The following is a 17462-nucleotide window of genomic DNA, read 5'->3' as shown; positions in this document are numbered from 1 at the left end:
GGAAAATTGTGGCTTCTTCAATATACTGTTGCTATTTCATGACCTTCATTTCAACTTTCATTCTGTGACAGTTTCTCAGCCAGTCTCTCAATCCCTTCCTCTCTCCCCCATTGAGCAGCAGTTAGTTAGATAAGTCCCATTGATGGGACTTATCTCCCAGGTGGGAGGGGGGAATAAGTCTGCCTATCGAGATGAGGTGGACTGGTTGCTTTCATGGTGTGGAGACAATAACTTGGTCCTTAAACCCCAATAATTTCAAGGAGCTTATAGTGGATGATTGAAGGGATAGATTAGACATCTAGCCCTTGATTATCAATGGAGATCAAGTGGAGCAAGTGGCTAGTTTTAAGTTTCTGGGTGTTATCATAAACGAGGACCTGACCTGGAATGCTCATATTTCAGCACCGGTCGAAAGGACCCAGAAGAGATTATACTACCTGAGACTTCTTAGGAAATAATAACTGAATGAAAAACTGTTGATGACCTTCTACTGCTGCACCATAGAAAATATTTTAACTTACTGCACTGTGTATGGTTTGCCAATTGCACAGTGGCAGATAGGACAGTGCTCCAAAGAGTTAACATCATTGCCCAGCGGATCATTGGTTGCCTTCTCCCCTCTTTGGAAGAGCCTTATAGCTCCCGCTACTTTAAGAAACTTTTAAAACATTTAATGTTTTAACGTTTAAAACATTCTTAAAGAGCTACCTCATCCTGGGCACTTTTTTTTTTTAACTATTACCATCTGGCAGACAGTACAGGACAATAAAAACAAGGACAAATGGGTTGAAAAACAGCTTCCATCCCAGGGCAGTAATTATATTGAATTCTACTGTATAGTGTAATATTAAAACAATATCAGGGGGTTTCAATTCAATTGTATAGATTGTGAAGGATGTGTGTTTTTATTTTATTTCTTGTGTATAATGTACACTGAATATGGCATTTAATTTTGTTGTATGAGATGCAATGAGAATAATGTATTTCAATTTATTTACCTGCCTTCTGGAATGGAAGAGGAAAGGAAAAGGGAAGGGAGGATTTCTGATGATTCATGGAAATATTTAAGAAACAATGACCCAACAGGGCATGCGTTGTCTAGTACAGTGATGGCTAACCTTTTTCCCATTGCATGTCAAAAGCGAGGAGTGCCCATTGCATGCCAAAAGTGAGCGGTGCATGGGTGTGCCCAAACCAGGCTATGCGTGCCAGCCCCCTTGTACATGTGTGCATGACCCTCTCACACACATGCACATGCATGTGTGATCCTTGCCCTCACCCCGCTTTTGGCACATGATGGATCCTTTTTTTTTTACCTCCCAGGCTCCAGAGGCTTTCTAGAAGTCTAGGGAGGGTGAAAACAGTGTCCCCCACCTCCCCACCAGAGGCCCTCTGGAGACTTCAGGAGGCTTCCCTGAAGCCTCCGGAGGCAAAAAGTGGTCTTATGGGCAACCCAGAAGTTCAGGAACAGACTTCCAGTTTGCCCATGGGGCTGTTTTTTGCCCTCCGAGCCTTCAGAAGGCTTTCCTGAAGCCTCCAGAAGGCAAAAAAAGACCCTACATGCAACCCGGTTTGCTCATAAGGTGATTTTTTTTGCCCTCTGGAGTCTTCAAGGAAGCCTCCTAAAGGCTCTGGGTGGTGAAAAATGGCTCTACGGGCAAACCAGAACTCAATTCCGGTTTGCCCATAGGGCCATTTTTCGACATCCGGAGACTTTAGAAGCTTCCCTGAAGCCTGTGGAGGGTGAAAAACAGCCCAACATGCCAAATGGAATGGTTTGCATGTTGGGTTGTTTTTCGCCCTCCAGAGACTTGAGGGAAGCCTTCAGAGGGTGAAAACAAAAGTGAAAAAGAAAGCCAAAGTCAGCTGGTCAGTGCGTGCATGCATGCTGGAGCTGACAGGGCAATGCCTCGCATGCCCTAAGAAATGGCTCCGCAAGCCATCTGTGGCACATGTGCCATAGGTTCGCCAACATGGGTCTAGCATCTTATGTGCATCTGGGGAAAAAAATTTCACTACTTTCTTGCAATGTATTGATCAACTCCCCCCCCCCCCCGCAATATTTCACCCTTCATTCTCAGTTTTCTGTACTCTGCCACTGGTACTTGTGTGGCAACTGAGTAGAGTGCCTACTTAAAATAGTCATGATGTTACCTTTGAATTCTTTGCACTTGGAGAGAAAAATGGGACAACTATAAGTGGGACAATTATATCTGGCCTTCTGCTTTCCTTTGCCAGAAATAGCCTCTGTAGAAATCCCTTGTAATGTCTGAAGCAAAACAGTGAATCTTTTTTGACCTCTCTTTTGAAAAAAATGTACCATTTTTCTCCCAGAGTTCTGCTTTGTAAAGGCATTACAATAAATCCTTTGTTGGAATAACAAATTGACTTTTCATATGCAAGCCTAATGAACCCTTTTTTTGTGGACAGGAAGGGTGCTTTTTAATTTATATACATAGCAATAGCAATAGCAATAGCAGTAGACTTATATACCGCTTCATAGGCCTTTCAGGCCTCTCTAAGCGGTTTACAGAGAGTCAGCATATTGCCCCCAACAATCTGGGTCCTCATTTTACCCACCTCGGAAGGATGGAAGGATGAGTCAACCCTGAGCCGGTGAGATTTGAACCGCTGACCTGCTGATCTAGCAGTAGCCTGCAGTGCTGCATTTAACCACTGCGCCACCTTGTTAAGTAGCAATTCTTGGCTATTCTTAAAAAATAAACAGGGAGATTTTGGATCTCCATTTGGATGGGAGATCATCAATAAGTTCTAGAATCATGGGAAAAACTGGGAACTTGAAGAAAAATATTAGAGAGTGGTAAAAGGAAAGCCCTTCATGTTGTGACCATAGAATCACAAAGAATTTCGAGTTGAGTATAGAGTCCCTTGAGTCTTTACATTCTAACTTGTAAGTTTTTTAAAGCCTTTAATTAAGCATGCTGCCCTGCCTTGATGTGGTAACCAGGTTCACAATTTATGTCGATGTCAGATTTGTAGAAGAGGTGGCAGTGTGTGAAATGCTATTTAAAAATCCTAACCAATGAAGTAGTGCTGTTTACTAGGTTCCCATCAAAAGATGATACAGCATGATCTTCATTCCCATTGCACTGTTACTACAATGGAAGGATAAAGCAGTGGAGTTTTTTTTTGCGCAGATGACAGTAGCACTGAAAGGGATGAACTGGGATTCTGTTGCTGTTCTCGCTATTGGCTAAAAGTATCTGAAAATCCAGATTAAGAGATCCCATTTGAATTCTGCTTTGATACCAAAAAGTCGATTATTTAGAGCCAGGGAAGAACACTAAGCTTTAGAGATACATTCTCACAGCACTCCCAAAATAAATGCATCTACAAGCCCCCCTATTTTTGCATATGTGAGTGTGTGAGAGATCGCTGGACTCAGGCAGTAGCCGGATGACCAGAGAATAGAGCTACCGGTAGTTATCCGAAGTTCAATATAACTTCCATCACTCGGTTTTCTCTTGCATTCTACCAGATACTTCGCTATTACCCATCCCGCTTCCTGGTAACGCGGAGTTCGCAGCGCCAGTGTAGAGTCGCTGACCGCGGTAAGCGATTGATGTCAGGAGAGCTGGGGGGAAGGGGGTGGTGGTGGCAGAAAGCTAAATCATGCCCCCAAGCTGAAATACTGAACGACGATCTTTTCCAGACAGATCTGCCATCGCTTTTTCCAGCTCCCCTCGGATGGTGCATCAGCAACTACGGTAAAGCCAGAGGAGGCGTTAGGTAAGTAGCCTTACGTGCCCTCGCCCACTAAGCAAGTTGGGCCCCGGTCCTGCGGGAAGCTGCATTGCGGTTGGGGAGGGAGAGAGCGCGCTCGAGGCGGCCAGAAAGAAGGTGAAGTGGAGGGGTGGAGCAACTTCGGAGGGGAAGCTATGGAAAAATAGAAACCGGGTCGGCTCCTGAGAAGATCTGACGGCGAGCAAGCAACGCTCCCCCGAAAAGAGATGACATAACAACTACCCCAGCAACCCTCAGTAGCGAGGTAAGTACAGTCTGCCGCACTGCGCGCGCGCGCAACTTCTGCTAAAGGGGGAAAAAGAACGGAGGCTAGTCCGGAGCAGGCGGTAATATTTTCCCCCCAGCTGTCGCAATGACGGGGAAGCCGGTGGGCGTGGCTTCATCTCTGTCACAGTCTCTTGAGATATTCTACTTCACAAGAGTGCCTTTGGTAGAGATAGTGGAACGGGATTGCCGTCCTGTGGTCCTTCAGGCCAGGTTCGAGCACTTCTCCAGCGCAGCCAGCTTTGGTAGGTAAGGTTGGCCTGGTCTGAGCATTCAGACTCCTGTGGAGTGTATGAGCATTGTCCTATTCAATAGGGTTCATTCTGGAATATATTGTGCGTAACATTGCAATCTCACAGTATTATTCTGAGCACTGGAATTGGTTTCAATTCTCCCTGAATGTTATAAGTTTTCCTAGGTGAGTGTAAATTAATCAACTTTGGTAACTCTCAAAATGGAGGGACTTCAAGTCCCAGAATTCCCTAGACACCATGTTGGGGGAGTTGAAAAATTCTACAGAATTCTATCTCAGAATTTTTCAGCCAGCATTGTGGGAGATGAAATCCTTACATTCTTGCCAAGATTGTAAAAATTTTAACTGGGGTGTCCCAAATATTACCCTGGGTGCAGTACAGATAATTCTTGACTTCCGATCAAAATTTTTGAGTCCAATATTTCTTTTCCTAGACCAGATATTTGTTAAATAAGTTTTGTCCTATTTTATAACCTTTCTTGCCACGGTTAAGTGAATTGTTGCAGTTGCTAAGTTAATAATAGGTTTTTAAGTGAATCTGGCTTCCCCGTTAACTTTGCTTGTCAGAAGGTTGCAAAAAATCATCATAAGGAGATGCCAATTGCCACGCTGGCATCTTGTTTGAATTTTGATCAAGGGACCATGGGAATGCTGCAAGTGTGGGAAAATAGTCATAAATCATTTTTTTCCAATGTCATTGTAATTTACAATAGTCACCAAGCAAATTGTGATAAGTTGAGCATTCTCTGTATTCCTCTTGTTTTTTGTTTATGGCAATGTAAGCTAGAGCCAAAGCAAAAATACAGTGTACTCCAGATTCATTGTGTCTAATATACTCCCGAAATTTTGGCTATAACTGTAAGGCAATCATTGGTCAAACATTCTAGAAACTAATGTGAGATCTGTGATTGGTAACAAGTTGTTCTTTGTTGCTGAAAGCTGGCTCTTTTGGAGGTAGGACAGGGTAATTTTGGGTTGGTAGTCTAGCCACATGTGTGTATATGTGTAGGTACAGAAAAAAGCTGTTCAATTCTAATTCCAGAAAAAGTGTATTTTCAGGTTCTGGAACAAACTTTCAGATAATGAATATTTGCTTTATTCATATTTTATAGGGTTTTGGATTTGATCTCCAGAAGACGTTTTGGCATGTGCTGGAACTAGCAAGATGGGTGGCATATAAATTAAACAAACAAATTTCAGTTTGGCTCTATCTGCAACGTTAACGCATCTGCAAATTTGCTTTTATTTGCATAACAGTCCTAGGAAATCTTTGAGAAAACGGTGCTATTTTTTTTTTAGGTTGATATGAGTCACATTTTTGATGTTCACAAAGAACATCATTTTTTTTTATTCTTTTTAAATTTGGTTTGCCTATAAACTTGGAAAAGATATTTCTGCTGTTTTAAGGAATTTACTAATTAATGTTAATTAATGTTTAAATCAATGGCAGCTTTAAACAAGGTTTAAAAATGGGGCTACTTTAAGGAATAGCAGAAAGTTGTGCTCATTTAACATCCAAAGCAGTTCTTTTGAATCGTTTCCAAAGTTGTACAGTAAAAAAAAAACCCCGAAGTATGTCAAAGATATGGTTCTAACATGAATTGTATTTTTTAAAAAAATATAATTAAAAAAAAGCAAAAGTCTTCCAGGTGTAATAAATTCTGGTGGCTTTACTTACATGAATCATTTTGCAGCTACTGCTGTGCAAGCATCTCTTGTCATTCTACCTCCTCTAAAATGAGCTTCAGACCCATTTATCAACAAAAGACAAGAATGGTACAAGTCAATGCTGAATCATTCAAGCTGTTACAGTTAATCCTAATTTATATTTTATTATATGGTCTAAAGCAGTGATGGCTAACCTTTTTCTTGTTGTGTGCTGAAAACACACACGCGCCCACACCCATAATGCAATGCGCACATGTTATCCCCTGCATGCCCTTCCCCCCCTGCATGCACGTGCAACCCCCATGAATGTTTGTGTGCTAACTTGGCCCCCTGCGCATGTATCCCGACTCCCAGCTCCCATTTTTGGCTTCTAGGTTGGTGCAGGAGGCTTTCTAGGCCCAAAATGGGGTGCCAGGTGGCCTTCGCGGCAGAGACATGAAGACCAGCTGGCTGGTGGGAGGTGCGCGTGCATGCACAGTGGAGCTGGGCTGGGGCAGCGGTTGGCATGCCCGTAGAGAGGGTTCTGCATGCCACCTGGTCTAAAGGCCATCACGGGTCTAAAGTTTCAAACTAGCCTTATGATGATGCATGATGTCCTAAACAAGAATGTATACTTTTGGTGTTTTTGGTTTAGTTATTCCTATTGGCAAAAATATTTGAGCAAATGTTTGAACTAGCCTATAGATTGTTTATAGTAAGCTAGTGTTTGTTTGTTTTTTTAAAAAAATCTGGTTTATGATTGTATAAGAAAATAGTCACTATCTTGAAAATATTTTTCTTGCTTGCTTTTTTTATGCACTCTACAAATTAGTAAATTGGATCACTTCTATCAACCACACAGAAGTGAAAAGGCTGAGTAATAGATACAATATTTTATATTGTTTATTTATATTCTTGGCTAATGGAATATTTCTTATTGGTGTTGCTAAAGAAGATGTGGTGGCTCAGTGGCTAAGACGCTGACCTTGCCAATCAGAAAGGTCGACAGTTCAGCGGTTCGAATTCCTAGCACCATGTAATGGAGTGAGCTACCGTTACTTCTCCCAGTTTCTGCCAAGCTAGCAGTTTGAAAGCATGTAAAAATGCAAGTAGAAAAATAGGGACCACATTGGTGGGAAAGTAACAGTTTTCCTTTAGTCATGCTGGCCACATGACCATAGAGACGTCTTCGGATAGTGCTGGCTCTTCGGCTTTGAAACAGAGATGAAGTACCACCCCCTGCGAGTTGGGAACAACTAGCACATACAATATGTGCGAGGGAAACCTTTACCTTTAAAGAAGAACATTATTGCTTTGAACTAAATAAATGGTTCTTATGCATTATGCTGCAAGTGATAATTCTGTGTGGGCTATTATCACATTGTTTTAGTACCTCAATTGCATCTATATTGAATGGGATTTCATAGTTCAAATTGCTGCATATTAATGCAATCTCAAGTTATATTTGGTTGTTACTGTTTAACAAATAGCCATTGGTATGGTTGGAAGAAAAATCTGGTCCAATTCCAAGGCAGGAGAAAGATGCTGGAAATAAAATCGAGGCAGGAAAGGAAGTCTCTATTTATTTTGTAGTCAGAAACTAAGCATAACAGCATATTTCTGGTGTGGCTGACAAATGGGTTGGGAGTAGGTGGGCTTTTATAAATTCTTGGGGGCTGTAATTAAGATGGCTGTTCCTCTGCAAGAATATGTCCTTCAATATTTTAATGGCTGTTGCCAGATTCCTATGGGGTCATGTAGGGGTCATGGCTGGCTCTACAGGCAAAAGGAGAAATGCAAATTCTAGGTGTTTTTCTGAGCTTATCTTATCAGTTTTGGCTCCTTGCCTATTATGTTGCTTATTTGGAGTCTCTTTGCTTATGAATAGATTGGCCCAGTCTTTCTGAATGGATACAAAATCTCTATTCCTAAAGACCAGCCTCTTCAAGCTTCTGCTTGAGGCTGTTTCTTCATGGCATGACTGCTTTCTGCCTTTTTAAAGATTTTGTCCATTTGTCTTTTGGGGAAAATATTCCACCCTGCCACATTTTAATATTAAGAATAAAGAATATTTTAACCTGGGGAGGGGGCACTTCCCACAGTATTTTATTTTCAAGTCTAGCAAAATAGTAAAATGGGCTAAATATAAATATTATACTATGAGAGGAGAGATTATTAAAAATCTCTGACAGCTCAGTACAAGTCTTAATGAATTCAGGATGCTTTTTCCAGGGAAATGTGCATTGAGATAGCAGTTAATAAATTCAAAAAGCTTATTTCACATTCTGTATAATTAAAATATATACATAGAGCCGAGGTGGCATAGTAGTTAGAGTGCAGTATTGCACGCTACTTCAGCTGACTGCTAGCTGCAATTCAGCAGTTCAGATCTCACCAGGCTGAAGGTTGACTCAGCCTTCCACCCTTCCAAGTGGGTAAAATGAGGACCCAGATTGTTGGAGGCAACAGGCTGATTCTTAAAAACTGCTTAGAGGGGGCTGTAAAGCACTATGAAGCGGTATATAAGCCTAAGTGCTATTGCTATTGCTATATGTTTGTGGCCTGGGAAAGTTCTCTTTGTCACACTTACCCTTACAAATTATATAGTGCAAATATCTAGAAAGCAATATGGTCCCCAAATGATAGAAACCCTGCTTTTTTTTTGCATAGGATTACTATAGGTCTCTGATGGTGAACCTATGGCACGTGTGCCAGAAGTGGCACGCAGAGTCCTCTTTGCTGGCATGTGCAGTGTTACCACACGACAGATCTCTGTGACTTTTCTTTCTTGAGCTTCTGTTTTCCTGCAAAAGATGAAACAGAAGCTCACAAAAGAAAAAGATCTTACCTCTTGCCACGCTGCCAGAGTTTGGATGCTCTGCCTCCTGTCAGCCAGCTGGTCTTTGGGTCTCTGCTGTGCATTTTTGCATGTCTGTGCATGCACATGTGTATGTCCGTGCATACACACATTTGCATGCACACACACGTTTCAGTTTGGGCAGGTGTGCACAGGCAGATCGGGCACTCAGTAGATAAAAGGTTCACCATCGCTGCTATAGGTAATCACTGCAAGGAGAGAAAAAGTAGGCTTTACCAAAAACCTGAACTGATCTGTTGGGCAGCAGTATTGAAATTTGGCCAAGAATCAGAGGAAGAAGAAGAGCGGGAGAAAGGCGAGGGAAGAAGGAAGGGGAAGGAGAGGAAGAAGGAAGAAAATACAGAAGGGAGGAAGGGAGAAAAGAAAGGGAAAATGAGGTGGTGTTACAACAGGAAGAAGGGATGGTAAATAATGCAACCCAAATTGTAGATTATAACCCATTAAATGAAACAATAAATGTATAAAAATGATAAATGTATAGAAGGATAACAACTATGTGAATGTATACTTAAAATGCTATGTAAGAGAATAAAAAAATAAAAAAAATGCAAAAAAATTTTTGGGCCAAGAATCGCTTTGGGCCAAAATATGCTGGTTGTTTGCTAAGGGTTGTATCTAGATGGAGATTGATACAGAACTATTTCCGTTGGATTTTTGGCAATTTGAGAAGATAAATCCTAATGCTGTGGTTATTGGAGCTGTTGAATTACTATACTCCAGTGTTTATTTGTGATTGGTAGCTATATTGGAAAAATAGTACCATTGCAAAGTCCTATTTTGGAATAGGGAGACTTTGCTGTCAACATTCAAACAATAGCAATAGCAAACAACATCTGGGATACTGTTTCATTGACTGTAAGTTCAGTGACAGTGGCCATTCCAATCAATGACCAAATCACTGATTCTATACCAAAAACAGCTGAGCTACCTTTCCTCAGGAGATTTAACATAATTTGCTATGGATTAAATAGAGACCAGATTTTTCCTCACAATGTACATGATTGTTGGATGCTAGCACAATAAGTTTGTGTTATACATAATTACTGCTTGTAAATGATCATTATTGATAAGTAATTATTCTCTTTTCATCATACCTTCCATTCCCTTTGCTCTCTGTGTTGTACTCTATACATTTGTTGAAGCAGATTGGGATTACAGAAATTTATGTGACAATATATTTGTTAAGATATCAGAAGATTCTTAATTTGAACTACTGTACCTCACATCATGTATGGATCTTTAGCACAGTAGTAACAGCCATCATGCCCTTTCTCTATTTGGAAATATGTCAGGGTTAATTCAGCATTTGCTGAGTTAAATTTTAACCCATAAGATATTTCTTTATAGAAAAAAAGAAACAAATTATTCTCCTTAAAGGAGAACAATTGTAGATATTAACAGCTTCATCAACATTAAACATTCTTTTTCTTAAGCTAGCTGGATTCAAAGTGATAATAGTTTACTTAAATCAAAAGAATAGAGATAAGGGATATTAATAGTTTGATCAAAATTAAATGCCTATTTTCTTAAACTGGCTGCACCCAGTCTTATGAAAGCTTATTTACATCAGAAGAGTAGAGTGGCGGGACTTGATACTATTATGAGAATTAAATTTATGTTTTAGCTTTTAAAATAATTGTCATTTCACATTAAGTTCTTAGGAGGGAGAACACAAACATGTAGTTGTCTCTAATTAAATATATTTTGTTCTGCTTTACTCCTATGTATTCCGTGACTTTTGCTGAGGTCAATGCAAAGTCTAATTTATCACACAGATTAGTATTGATCAAAGTAAACCTAAGATCAATATTGGATTTTGAGGGTCAGTAAATTTGTAAATAGGATGAAATATGGAAGGCAATGTATCTATCAGATACAATTTTTTTTAAAAAAGAAACAACATCAATTGTATGTGTGAGGAAGAAAACATTTAACTAATTAAAGATGTGATCATCCTAATTAAAGATGTCATGCTATTACATAAATAGCAAAACATTTAAATGGTTTAATGAATTTGCTACGCTGCACTGCTGGATTACTTGAAAAAGGTTGCTTCACTAACTTCTGGATTATGTGAAAGAATGCTACATCAACGCATATAGGTAAATTAGTTTTGTTGCACAAGTCAGATTTATTCATCTGATCAAGTTAAGATGGGTGGGTGTGCCTCTTATACTAAACAGAAACAAATCATGCTATGCTTTAGGGTTATATCTTAATTAGGTCATAGGTTGTCTGGACAGCTGCCCGCTGCTCTCTCTATCATTTTGATGATGTACAAATGAGGATATCATTTGAATTATGTGGTTGAATTTGAAAGTGAAGATTTCTATACCAGTTTAGGAATGAGGATCCAATGCAACAAAGTGCTATTATCCCTTGGCAACCATAATTCTGTAGTTGCTTGTAATTGCATAAAATATATTGAATAAAAGACCTGTTAAATGGCAACATTCAAAAAAAGTTATAGTAGAATTCCTTCTCTTGTGGCTTCTTATAGAAATCAGAACATGTTCTATTATTAAGGTAAAGATTCCCCTCACATATATGTGCTAGTCATTCCCAAATCTAGGGGGCGGTGCTCATCTCTGTTTCAAAACCGAAGAGCCAGTGCTGTCTGAAGACATCTCTGTGGTCATGTGGCCGGCATGACTAAATGCTGAAGGTACACAGAATGCTGGGTGGTCCCTATTTTACTACTAGCATTTTTTACATGATTTCGAACAGCTAGGTTGGCAGAAGCTAGAACAAGTAATGGGAGGTCACTCTGTTACGCGGCGCTAGAGATTTGAACTGCCCATCTTTCTGATTGACAAGCTCAGTATCTTAGCCACTGAGCCACCACATCCCTGTTAATAATAGTGTCTATATTATTAGACACTACCTAATTACTTATTAAATTCTAGTCACGTTTGAAAAATAGAGCTTCAGAATTGAAAGCTGAGTCGCCTAAAATGAAAAGTTGCAAATATTTATTTTTCTAATAATTATTTACTATATTGTCACCATATATGGAACTAGCTATATAGTAATAATATAGTGATTAAAGAGTTGGACTTGGGGAATTTGACTTTGGGTCACCGCTAACATACAGAACTTACTTAGGTATGGACCAATCACTTTCTTAGCCAACTGGGTACTTGAGATGACATTTCTGGGAACTGTCAACAGAAAAACTGTTGTCGTCATCCACTTTTTAAACTGCAAGAGAAAGAAAACAAACTTCTTTTTCCTCAGCATTCTCAACCAGAGCACTCCAGAAATGTTGGGACTTCAATTTCCAGAATTTTTACCTAGGTTGGAAGAAGCTGTAGTAGAATGAAGTTCTTGTCTTAAACATCAGAAGAAATCCGATGTGTGGGAAAGGCGTGTCATTAAATGCTCCTTCCCATTTTAATAAAGCACATCCTAAGGACAGATTGTTCATGCATGTGATAGAGAGAGTGAGTTTATATATATATATACCCTTATTTTGCAAATGTTCATGATCTTTTAGAGCGTTTGTTAAGATAAAAGACTGGAAATAAGCAATATGTTCATTAGAAAGGGCAAAGTAGGCATATTATTGTATGCCTATGGAAAGGTCTACTACTGTAATGTTTGGGCTGGTGATTGTCTCAGATGGATAATTTCAGGAAGAGGTAAATGACAACCTTGAATTCAAGGGTTATTTATTTCTTTAGGTAATTCTAGAACTGGTCTTCACCTTTGTAGTCTGGAGCTAATTGATTCCTTTTTGTTGAAATCAATGAAAAGAAGGGACCTGGCCAAAGTGAATAACAAATAAACAAACAACCCTAACTCTGTATTTCCTATAGGAACATAAGGAATTACCCTATCTTAAAATCAGACATTTGGTTCATCCAGTTGAGCTCCGGTGGCTTTAATCAACAGGAGCTTTTTTGTTCATCATATTTCTTGTTCTCTTGGAGATGCCAGGAATCAAACCTCATATAAAGTGGATGCTTTACCACTGAGTTGCCAGTTTTATTTTTCCTCCTTGCTGGGATAAGTTATAGATTTTAGAAAGTTGCAGATGACATAGTATTTCACTTCCTTGCTTCCTTCACTACGGATTCAGTACTACTGGTATACACACTTATCTAAAAAGATTTGAATGGGGCATTTGAATAGATGTACATAGGGTTCTGCTCTAAGGCGTTGAAAGAATGTGTTTGGAAGAAGTTCCTTTAATCTCTGTGCAAATAGATACTGAATAAAGATGCGGAGTATTTAGCTACATTAATTTGACTTGTGAACAAACCATTGTTTGCAAAAATCAGAATCACATCTAATGGTATGCCAAGATTGCTGCTTCAGGCTGCCATAGTTCCCATAGGGAAGAAAAAGGGTCATGTTTTATTTGCATTTAAATGAAGCATGCATACAATTAAATTTTGCCTGGGGGCCATTACTACTGGAGGTGTCCTAGAAACAAAATAAAATAAAGATGTACCAGCCAGATTAAGTGTCACATTGTGACCATTTTAACAATATTTCTACCCTGTGTATGTACTGCTGAAAGACAATTCTTGTAGTAAAGACCAAAGAGCAGACAATTCTTTTCCAAATTTTTATTTTATTTAATTCAAACTTCATCTTCCATTAAACAGTGTGTCGTCTGAGTACAAATATTTTGTGCAGTATTTTATACAATAACTATTTACAGTCATATTTGTTATTTTATCTATTCTTAGCTTAATACTAATAATACCATTTCTAATCCCATAACAATCCTTTACTTATTTAACTTTATTAAAACATTTTCTATATTTCACTCTTCTGTTTTTCCCATTTTCATATTTATTCTCCGATCATTGATAAAATAATTCATTATATATTATAATAATCAGATTGTTCCTTCTCTTTGATTTAAAGGCTTAACCTATTCATTTCTGCACATTCTAATATTTAAGAGCAGGCAATTCTTGCAGTAAAGATTAAAATCAAGTAATCAACATGTTTTTTTTTTTTTTTTTAGCAAAATGTGACCATAAGACAATTTTTTTCCAATCTCTCTCCCCCCCCCCCAAAAAAATAGTTGAGCCTACTGTAGTTGCACCTTCCCCACCGGTCTCCCTGGCAGAAAAGTTGAAACTACAACTTTCAGAAATCCTTGATAGATATTAGCTGCCTTTCTGCAACAGTATTTGGGAATGATGCTGGAAGACAGGAGGAAAGTAATGGTCAGATAAGAGTCAGCTGAATCTGCAGAAGAAAGGAGAATGTGACAATCTGAAGGGACACTCCCCAGTATGTTGGATTTAAAGATCTTAGTGGGGATTTTATCAAGAAGATTAGCAAATTAAATTCCTTCTCACTCTCATTGTCTCAAGGATGCATAGATTTTCTCATGGTTAAGAATGTTTAAGAAAATAATAAAAAATAACCAATTTTGTTGTATTAAATACAATGACAATAAAGATTGTACTTACTATAATGTATTTTATTTCCTTAGTGCAGTGACGGCTAACCTCTTCAGCACTATGTGCCGAAAGTGGAGTGTGCATGTGTACCGTAGTGCCAGAACCTGGAAGAGAGCCACTGGCCAGTGTGCATGTGCATGGCGACCAGCCACTCTTTTGGGTTCCATTGCACACATGCATGCTGGACAACTGGTTTGACATGGATGCGCACTGGCCTGCTGATCTCTTTCGGGTTCTGACATGAGCATATGCACCAGACAGCTGGTCTTCTGTCAACATGCATGCATGTGCCGAACCCAGAAGTGAGTAACTGGCTGGTGTGCATGCATGCGAAGGAACCCAAAAGAGCAGCTGGTGACGACACACATGGCCACAGAGAGGGCTCTGCGTGCCACCTCTGGTACAGATGCCATAGGTTTGCCATCAAAGCCTTAGTATATTCACATGAACTAAGATTATTAGTTTCATAGTGCTTTGCACCCAGGCTAAAAGTTTTAAACTTACCTTTTAGTATTAAAAGGGGCTGATTTATGTTTTTCCATATTTAGTTGAAAAAGTAGCAGAAAAAGGCCAATGCATCATTGTATATTGTAGTTTGCCGCTGTACATGCCCATGCAAACCCTCTAAAATTGTTTATGTTTATTAAATATGGAAAATAGATATAGTCTCTCAGCATGTAATTTGTTTCCAGTATTGTCAGAGCTAGAAACATTGTTCACCCTACATTTGACAAATTACTGCTGCAATATTAGATGATACACTCATCTTAAGATAAACACATTGGTGTTTTTCTCTAGGTATGTTGAATATTCATGCTTTCGGAATATTTTCCTAAACACAATAAAATTTCCCATTTCCCAAATTAATTTTAAAAAGACTATTTAGACATTCAGATTGTAGAAATTTATGGCAGGTCATAGATTCAATAAATAATTGAAGGAACTTTAAAACAAAGATCCACGGGATCTGATTTTTATATATTGTTTACTGCTGATGCTGCTGTGTTAGCAATATTATTATTAGAGTGCAAAAATATCAAAACTAGATATTAAAGTCTTATGAGTACAGCATTTTGTTTCGCAGATAGATTGAGATGCATTAATAGCTTATTACTTACACTAGAATCCCTACTATCCCAACTGGTATCATTGTACATATATCTATAGCAGTGATGGCAAACCTATGGCATGCGTGCACAGCTGAGTTTACGCTTTTTTAAAGCCATATTTTGCTCTCCCCAGGCCCCAGATGCTTTATAGGAGGGCGAAAAGAGCCTCTCCCCCCCCCCCCAGAGGCCTCCGGAGGCTTCATGAGCTTTTCTAAAGCCTCTGGAGTGCAAAAAACCAGCCCTACGGGCAAACCGGAAATTCCCATAAAGCCTGGGGAGGGTGAAAAAAGCATGCAAAAATGGGGGGGGGAGCGCATGTAGTGCGCACATGCGTTCTAGTCCTGCCTTAGGCCAATTGGGTGACCTCTCTCTCTTGTTGAGCCCTACTCACCATACAAAGTTGTTGTTGTGAGGAAAATAGGAGGAGGAAGGTGAATTATGTACGTTCACAACCTTGAGTTATTTATAAAAATAATAAGGGTACGATAAAATACCTTTAAAATATTGTACAAAATGAAACAAAAGGCAACTGTGAACATAAGATAAAGAGAAAGGGTATCATACATCTTATAAAAAGGTAGTCAGATCTTATGGAGTAGGGTTGATGAATATATGCAATAGTGGTGGGTTTCAATTTTTTTTAGAACTTATTCTGTAGGTGTGGCCTGTTTGGTGGGAGTGGCTCGGCAGTCATTTGACCAGGTGGGTGTGGCCAACTGGGAAAATGTGGTAAAACTCCCTTAATGACACTCTTGCTTAGCAACCAAAATTTTGGGCTCAATTGTGGTCATAAGTTTTTTCTTCCTTCCTTCCTTCCTTCCTTCCTTCCTTCCTTCCTTCCTTCCTTCCTTCCTTCCTTCCTTCCTTCCTTCCTTTCTTTCTTCTTCCTTCCTTTCTTCTTCCTTTCTTTCTCTTTCTTTCTCTCCCTGTCTCTCTCTCTCTGTCTCTCTGTCTCTCTCTATGTCTCTCTCTCTCTCTCTGGGGCTCTTTGTCTCTCTCTCCCTCCTTCCCTCTCTATCTCTCTCTGTCATTCTCTCTGTGTGTGTGTGTCTCTCTCTCTTTCTCTTCTCCTTTCCCCCATCTGTCACTCTGTGTATGTGTGTTTGTCTGTCTCTTGCTCGCTCATTCACTCTGTCTATGTGTCTCCCTCTGTCTGTCTGTCTCTGTCTCCCTCCCTCCCTTTCTCTCTGTGTGTGTCTCTCTCCCTTCCCTTCCTCTTTCTCTCTCTGTCACTCTGTGTGTATATGTGTGTGTGTCTGTCTCTCACTCTCTCAGTTAATCAATCACTCTGTGTGTGTGTCTCTCTCTGTGTCTTTCCCTGTCTGTCTGTCTCTCCCTCCCTCCCTCTCACCCTCACCCTCTCTATCTCTGTCTGTCTGTCTGTCTGTCTCTCTCTCTGGTTCTTTCTCTTTCTCTCCTGCTCTCCCTCCCTCCCTGTCTCTCTTTGTCATTCTCTCTCTGTGTCAGTCTGTCTGTCCTTCTCTCTCTCTCTGTGTCTCTGTCTCTCTCTCCTCCTTCCCCCATCTGTCACTCTGTGTATGTGTCTGTCTGTCTGTCTCTCACTCACTCTGTGTGTATGTCTCTCTCTCTCTCTCTGTCTATCTCTGTCTCTCTCCCTCCCTCCCTCTTTCTGTGTGTGTCCCTCTCCCCCTCCCTTACCCTCTCTCCCTGTCACTCTGTGTCTATGTGTGTCTGTGTTTGTGTCTCTCTCACTCACTCACTCACTCACTCACTCACTCACTTAATCACTCACTCTGTATGTGTCTCTGTGTCTCTCTCTGTATATCTGTCCCTCCCTCCCTCCCTCCCTCCCTCCCTCCCACCCCCCCCTCTCTCACTCACTGGCCTTCTTTGGGCGGGGGTATCCCCAGAACCAGGTTGCCCAGCACTCTGAAGAGGGCTGCACGGGGCTGCACTTGCAGCACAAATTTTGGCTGGCGCAAAGGACTTCCCCGGACTTGCTTTGCTGAGCAAAGGTGCAACGGGCTCGCACCTCCACTACCAGCAATCCGGAAAAGGTCTTCACACACTACCTCTTGCAGCACACCTTGATGTGAAAAACGCTGAGATCGGCGCACTTGGGGCTGCTGCTGCGACCTCCAGGGAGACTAAACCAAGGT

The 17462-nt window shown here is 40.1% G+C and overlaps 1 protein-coding gene across 4 annotated transcripts in view; it reads left to right on the top strand.

Annotated features, from left to right (window-relative positions):
- Window positions 1-3733: 3733 nt before the first annotated feature.
- The window catches only part of THSD7A (thrombospondin type 1 domain containing 7A), a 292617-nt gene continuing 278888 nt past the window's right edge, over window positions 3734-17462 (top strand). The window contains exon 1 of one of the 4 annotated variants that reach the window (XM_087712745.1): window positions 3734-3750. The gene's annotated coding sequence lies outside the window, so the exon portion shown is untranslated. Of the gene's footprint in view, window positions 3751-3883; window positions 4010-4090; window positions 4275-17462 lie in introns of those variants that run through there. The other 3 variants (XM_087712744.1, XM_087712747.1, XM_087712743.1) reach the window with 3 other exon arrangements.

The sequence above is a fragment of the Thamnophis sirtalis genome, unplaced genomic scaffold (assembly GCF_051295495.1).
Source record: "Thamnophis sirtalis isolate CommonGarterSnake01/CBP01778 unplaced genomic scaffold, rThaSir2_p1.2 scaffold_4, whole genome shotgun sequence".
In the NCBI taxonomy this organism is placed as follows: domain Eukaryota; kingdom Metazoa; phylum Chordata; class Lepidosauria; order Squamata; family Natricidae; genus Thamnophis; species Thamnophis sirtalis.
Note: the sequence above shows the minus strand (reverse complement) of the source record. Positions and strands in the feature narration are given on the sequence as shown.